Raw genomic sequence first — 8,095 nt, 5'->3', positions numbered from 1 at the left:
CCTGGGCACTGGCACATTGAGAAAAGATTCCTCCACATGTCAAAGTACGCCCAGCGCAGGTAGCCTTTGTTCCACTTGCTATGCAACGTAGGTACACCATAGAGCTTTTGACATTCAGCGCAGATGCTTAGTGGAGCAGCTGCTTTGATCCAAAATTGACCTGTTTTTGAGTGTTTTTCAGTGGAGAACTGATTTGCAGTGCTGTGGTTTGCTGACCTTGTTCCTCTAAGGGTAAGAACAACATGTTTAGGGACTTTGGATCCCTCAGATTATTGACATTTCATGCTCCATGCTGTAAGGCACAAAAATGTCTATAACAAGGGGGCCACAAGAGAGCTTAGTCATTTATCCAGCCCTGCAATGCCCATTGTTTCTCTACACCAAGAGAACTTCTCAGAGCTCATAGATTTTTTTAATGCATCTACAATATTCTTCAAAGTGTCCACCTTTACCAGCAACACCTTTTTGTCTTCTATCATATCCCTCACAAAGTGATACTGAACATCAATGTGCTTTGTCTTTTAATGATATGCGGGGTTCTTTGCCAAGAAAATTGCACTTTGGTTGTCACAGTCTATCCTTATAGCACCTTGTACTAACCCCATACCTGAACGCAATCTTTACAACCAAACTGCTTCCTTGCTTCCATGAGTGGCTACCATGTATTCTACCTTTGTAGTTGATAGTGCCACTACAGATTATTTCTTACTCATCCAACTGACTACACCTCCAAATAGGTTAAACACATACCCACTTGTAGATCTTCTCTAATCCAGATCTCCAGCCCAGTCTGCATCAGCAAAACCACAAATATTCAACACTCTGTCCAATCCTGGTCTTCCTTGGTAGCACAAACCATAATCACTAGTGCCACGCAAATACCTGAAAACCCACTTCACTACTGTCAATTGCTCCTTCCCTGGTTTTGACATAAACCTGCTCAATACTCCCACTGCATGTGCAATGTCTGGTCTAGTACAGACCATTGCATACATTAGGCTACCGACTGCACTTGCATATGGAACATGGGACATGTCCTCTTCCTCTTCTTCTATCTTGAGACACTGTTCAACAGATAACCTCACACCTACAGGAATAGGAACCTTCACTAGTTTACTATCTTGCATTTTAAACCACTACAATATTGTCTCGACATACTTCCTCTGGTTTAACCAGAGCTTCCTCTTTGTCTAATCTCTTTAAATTTCCATGCCCAAAATATAATTTGAATCACCAAGATCTTTCATGTAGAATTTGGAGGACAATTGGGTCTTCAAATCCTAGATAATTTCTTTGTCATTTCCAACCAGCAACATATCATCCACATACAAGACCAAATAAATAACATGGTCACCAATTAATTTAAAATACACACAGTGATCTGCTTTGCTTCTAGTGAATCCAAGTCCCCATATGAATGTATCAAATTTCTTATACCACATCACTGTTTTAACCCATACAGAGACTTCTTTAACTTGCATACTAGTTCTTTCTTACCCTTCACCGCAAAGCCTTCATGTTGCTTCATGTATATTTCCTCTTCCAGATCCCCATGAAGAAATGTTGTCTTCACATCCATCTGTTCTACCTCAAAATCAAAAGCAACAACAACATAAAAAATTAATCTTATAGAACTTACCTTGGTAACAGGAGAAAAAATATCACCAAAATCAATTCCTGGCACCTGGGAATAACCTTTTGCTACCAACCGAGCTTTATATTTCTCCACCTTTCCTTCTGCATTTGTCTTCTTCTTGAACACCCATTTGCTACCAATGGGTTTCCTTCTAGCTGGTAACTCCACCAGATCCCAAGCCTCATTTTTGTGCAAAGATGCCATTTCATCAACCATGGCCTCTTTCCAGAGTTTTCCATCCTCTGAATCTACTGCTTCCTTCACTGTTCTAGGATCATCATCAGTAATAGATAAAGCAAAATTTGAACAGAAAGTAGATGGACTATACCTTTCTGGCTGTCTTCTTTCTCGAAATGATCTTCTCAAACCTGGAGTGTGTGGCTCTTCATCTTTTAATTACTCCTTTGTTCTAGAGTCTGATTCTTCCTCCTTAAGCTCAAACTCTATCTTCTCAGGTTCCTTTGGTTGGACATCGTGTTTAATAACATCCTTCACCTCTCTGAACTCCACATCTCAGCTGTACACAACCTTCCTTGTTACTAGGTTCCAAAGCTTATAACCTTTTAAACCATCCTTACCCCCAATAAAGATGCACTTTTCAGATTTACTATCCAACTTTGTTCTTTTCTCCTTTGGAACATGTACATATGCATCACATCCAAATACCCTCAGATGTGAAAGAGAGGGTTTCTTACTAGTCCATACCTCTTGTGGAGTCTTATCCTCCAACGCTGATGAAGATGACCTGTTGACCAGGTAACATGCAGTATCCACCACTTCTGCCCAGAATTCCTGTCCTAACCCAGCACCACTAAGCATGCTTCTTGCCCTTTCCATCAACTTATTGTTCATTCTTTCTGCAACTCCATTTTGCTGAGGTGTATATGGAGTAGTCTTCTGCCGTGCTATACCACACTTCTTACAAAATTCTTCAAATTCCTTACTTCAAAACTCTCCACCGTTATCTGTCCTCAGCACCTTTATCTTCTTCTCTATCTGATTTTCCACCAGAGCCTTAAATTCTTTAAGCCTGTCAAAGACTTCAGATTTCTTCTTAAGGAAATATATCCATGTATTCCTTAAGAAGTCATCTATAAATGATACATAGTACACAAACTTACCCAGTGATGGAACCCTCATAGGTCCAAACACATCACTGTGCACAAGTTCTAATATCTGTTTTTCCCTCTTACTACCAGAGGGGAAACTCACCCGATTCTGCTTCCCATATACACAATTTTCATAGAAATCAAAATCCGGAGAGCTATTACTCATGCCTTATACCATAGCTTTACCATGAAGTATTCGAAGGCCCTTCTCTCCAATATGTCCAAGCCTTTGATGCCACAACATGGTCTTCTCTCCAGAGACCACTATATTTTCGGCTCTACTTTCAGGAACCACAGAACGGTTGCACCCATCAATAACAGTGCTACCTTACAGCTTGTACAGAGTTCCAATTTGAACTCCCCACATCAATACTAGTGCTCCTCAAACCATTTTGTAGGTATCCTTCTATAACACTATTTTTACACCTGCATCATCCAACTTGCTTACAGAAATCAGATGTTTGGCTAATGCAGGAATATGTAGAACACACGGAAGTGTTCTAACCCTTCCACCTTGCAACTTCAACTTTACTTTTCCATGACCAATGATTTTAGCCTTCCTGTCATCCCCCAAGAAGACATCACCACCATCATATTTCTCATACTCGCAGAACCACTCTCTATGGGGAGCGAAGTGAAAGGATGCACCTGAGTCAATCAACCATGCCTTATGATCTACATGTGTACTTAAAGAAGCCAGGTACACATCCCCATCTTCATCTGAGGTGGTTTTCACCTATGTAGAAGGAGCCTCATCAAATCCCTTTCCTTTGTCAGGAGCTTTAGATTTACAGTCCCTTTTGAAGTGGCCTTCCTTTCCGCATTTCCAGCACACCACCTTTATAGGTTTTCCTGGAGATTTAGCTCTCCCTCTAGATTTAGATCTCCCACTCGATGACTTATTTTTGTTTCTGTTCTGGGACAATCCTCATACAGACAAGGCATCACCATTCTAGCTCTCTGTATTTTTCCATCTCATTTCCTCCATCAACAAGGCTGAGACTATTTCATCAAACTACAAGGCAGTTGCATTGCTACCTATTGCAATAACCAGACTATCCCATGAATCTGGTAGAGAACACAAAAAACTAATGCACTTATCTTCATCTGAAATTTTAATATCAACAGATGCTAACTGACTTACCACAGTATTAAATGTGTTCAGATACTGTCCATCTTTCATCCTCAGGTTATACACCTTTTTCCGTAGGAACAATTTATTCACTAGAGACTTAGATTGGTACACAGTCCCTAACTTGTCCCACAAAGCCTTCGTCGTACCTTCCCCTGATACATTCAACAATACTGAATCTGAGACACACGATCATATTGTGCTCTTTGCCTTCTAGTCCAAATTCTTCCATTCTTCATTGGACACTCCCGTTGGTTGAGTACCCAGATCTACCACGATCCACTGATCTTTATCCACCAACAGATCCTCCATCTTGAGTTTCCACAACTCAAAACTTTGACCATTAAATTTCTCTATCTCTATCTATCCACTACTCGCCATCTTCTTTCACCAACAGAATCGATCTCGTAGATCTCCCACTGAACAGGGTCTACCACAGGCCCGAGCAAAACCCCTCAGTAATAAAGGCATCCCCTTGAAGCCAAAACAGCTCTATTACCAAATGTAGGTTTTAAACCCATACAGAAATTACCTGCATATGAATTCTAAAACATATACAATAAAAAATGCGAGAGCATAACACATAAAACAGATATACACAGATATTTTTCCCTGGATCCCAAAACCGGGACTACCAACTTGATTTTTCATTATATTCCTTTCAATGCTACAATACATATTTATACATGCCAAAGCATCCAATACCATGGACTGACAAACCATCGTGTCCAAAACCATGGGCTGAAAACCATCGCGTCCAAAAACATGTGCGAAAATAATGCACAAAACCATAGGTCGGTCCGCCCAACCTAACATAGGTTCCAAAACCAAAATTTTCTGGGGCGCTGCCCCAGACCCCATAAAGTGGGGTTAGGGGTACCCCTCAAACCCCCTGTGACCTTCCACCCTCTAACCCTCGGTTAACTACGTGGGCTAGTCATGGAAAGAATATAACACAACCCAACACAAGAACTTATGAATAAATTCCTTAAATGCTGTAACAACCACACGTGAAAAGATTGCAGGCCCATTCTTCAATCTAAATGACATTACAGTGTATTGAAAACAACCCCACTCGGTCGTGAAGGTTTTCTTTCTCCTATCCTCCGGTACGATTTTTATTTGGTGGTACCCAGAGAACCCATTAGTAAAGGAATATGCTTCCTGGCTACCTACATTGTCCAACACTTCTTTCATGAACAGAGTTGGGAAAGGATCATCCACACAACCGTCATTCAGTTTTCTGAGATCCACGCATATCCTTATCTCATCCTTTTGCTTCTTATCTTGCACCACCATTGGGCTCACCCAATCAGATTCTTCCACAGGCTCAATGATGCCTACCACTAGCATATTGTCTACCTCTAAGCAAACCTTCTCCTTGTATTTCGGATTGAGGAAGTAAGGCCTCTCCTTAACTGGCTTCGCGTCAGTCTTTAACATGATCTTCATCACTCCTAGGTCTTTGATTATTCGTTTCATATCCATAAAATTGGTAGGGAATAAGTCTTGGTATTCATGGAGCAATTCAACCACCTTATACACCATCGCGTCGTCCCAGTAGTCTCTAATATTCGTGAATTTGGGTTCTTCCTCCGTACCAATGTTCACTTGTTTTGTTTTCAGCAGTGCGGTTATAGAAGGGTTCTGAATCGGTGGTCCTTGAACCTCGCGGTGGCCTTCTATTTTTGGAATGTTAATCTTCTGCAGATCCTCGTCCTCTGCTCCAACAGTTACATTATAACATTCGAGCGCGTGACTCACCTGAGTAGCCCATCCAGGCTGAATCAAGTCTAAAGGATCCTGTGGTATCCTAAAGATGGTTTCTTTCACCTCTTGTAGCGCTTCATCAATAATGTCAAACCTGTCCTCAAAACTTAATGTCATCATGAATCCTTCATGCAGGATATCCCATTCACCTATCCCATGGTAGAGCTCTATTTCTATATACCAATTCATTGGGATAACATCCAGGGTATGATAGAACAGGTGCACTTAGGCTGGGGATTTTCTCCATAAGCCTGTGTCCATTTGGCCAGATGTGCGTGTGGATCATTCTGACCATCATACTTGTCTATCAGTCACATCTTAGGCTTTTGAAATTGTGTTCTCATCATCCTCCTACATTTGCGCCAATCATCAGAGATTCCCTTGTGCATACCCCACCATCTTGCGAGCGTAGTGCATAGTGCCTAGTCCAAGGCCCGAAAGCACTATTTTTTTGGTACCTCCCTTTCAAATGCATCCAAAAATATATCTACCTCATTCAGGCCATCATAAGTAGGCAGATTTCTTAGCTCTGATGACAAACAGCATAGCGACCGAGTCATCTTGTTGCAATTCAATGTAGTTACTTCATGTAATTGATTCTGCCAGCGTTCGATTTCTTCATTGGAGTTCGAAGTGCAGGAACTCTCGTGATCCCACGTAATCGGTCCATCCACAGTGGGATTCACCCAATCTTGGTCTTGCACTTTTATCTTATAGATACATTCCAGGTCCTCATCACTCTCATAATCACGAACATGTTCAGTATAGCGCGATCCTTCAGCAGGATCGAGGGGTATTATTATGGGCAACGATTTCCTCTCAAAGATCATCTTTCACTTCTTCATATTGATTACCCCATTCATATCAGTAGCCCAGTCAATCCCAGGAGTGCAGGATAGGGATTTCTGTCATCCACTATCTCTATTACTTCAAATTTATCCAACGCGCTCGCTCCCTCAATATACACAGTCACCCCCTATAGCCCCCCCATGGGGATGATCTTCTATTGATTTGCCATACTTAGTTGAATCGGAGACCATTGCAGCATAGGTATCCCCATCTGCTTTCAAGTCTGCTTTGGTAGGACATTCGCATCTGACCCTAGGTCCAAAATGACATCATCCATTTCATACTCTCTTGTTTGTGCGGTCTGTCTCATCTCTTGTCCCGTCCTTGTTTTATACTTGTCAATCTTACGCAGTACACGCAGCTCACTTGGCACAGTTCCAGTGCATCTATTGATGAGTTCTTGTAACCCTTTGACAACCTTACTGTCGCACAGTAACTTTGTACAGGTTTCCAGGAAAGTTGTGAGCATAGAGGGGTCCATCTCCAACTCAGGCTTATCCTTACATCCTGAGGTGGAGGCCTCAGCGAAGCTCTTCTTAGCTTCCATGAAGCTTTCATGTGTGCACTCTAAATCGAACTCAGCCTCCTTCGCTGGAGCTTTGTGGACCCACACACTATCTTCTGGCTATTTCCCTTTGTCATCTCCCATCGTGATTCCACTTTTGAGCGTTATATTTATGTTTGGATCTTCTTCACGCTGCTCAAACCTCATCATCTATAGGTTCTGAGTCAATAGAGGTGGTAGCGCCGCTTTGTCACATATCCTAGCTATCAGCGTAGGACAATCATTCGTTTCATGATCAATTAGCGTGCAATACTTGCACAATGTAAGTGTTGCATTAGTGCAATGATGGGCATAGTTTCCTGGTCCTCCGCAATTGTAGCAAATCAACTATCCTCTAACTCTACCAGGTCCTCCTCCACCTCAGCCTCATGCACGCCATCCCTACATTCTGGTCAAGGGGCCGCATTTTGGCCTGAACCCTTTAGGCAGTAGTTCTATCCATCATCAATTGATAGCTCTTGAAAGTACGCTCATCATGTCCTACCGACCTACAAAAGTTACAGAACAGTTGTTGTGGTTCTTGTACATACTTTTGTAGCAAGTGATTGTTATCCATGGCATGTTTTCCGGCTACCTGACAGATAGCGCACCATAGTGCAGGCCCTGCTCTAGGGCATACTTGAGCTTCTGGCCTTAAAGGAATTGGTCCCCCTCCTGCAAGGTAATTTTCAAAGACCTGGCAATGGTCTTTGTCATGACCTTGACTCTTGCATTTCAAAAACCATACCTCCTCATGTACCTCTCGTCGAACCATCCTGTCCTACTTTAGACTTTGCATCTCAAGGCACAAATTCTTCAGCTGCACATGGATCTGCTGAACTCCTAGATTAGGATCTTGCATCAGAGTCTCATGTAGTCTCATGGAAATCTCCAAGGCCTATGTCTGAGTTGTTATCTTCTGCTGTGACAGTGCACTCCTTAAGTGTGGTAGTAGCGAAGCCACAAACCACTCATGATGTTGTCCATTTGTCAAATTCATGTTGGCTTCACGGATTGTACATTTCAGCCTTTGATCTAGTTCCCAAGGTGTCTCA

Source organism: Pinus tabuliformis, chromosome 5_1 (genome assembly GCF_031772625.1).
Source record: "Pinus tabuliformis cultivar Carrire ecotype Pingquan chromosome 5_1, CPIR1, whole genome shotgun sequence".
NCBI lineage: Eukaryota > Viridiplantae > Streptophyta > Pinopsida > Pinales > Pinaceae > Pinus > Pinus tabuliformis.
The sequence above is the reverse complement of the archived record's forward strand: the minus strand, read 5'-3'. Positions refer to the sequence as shown.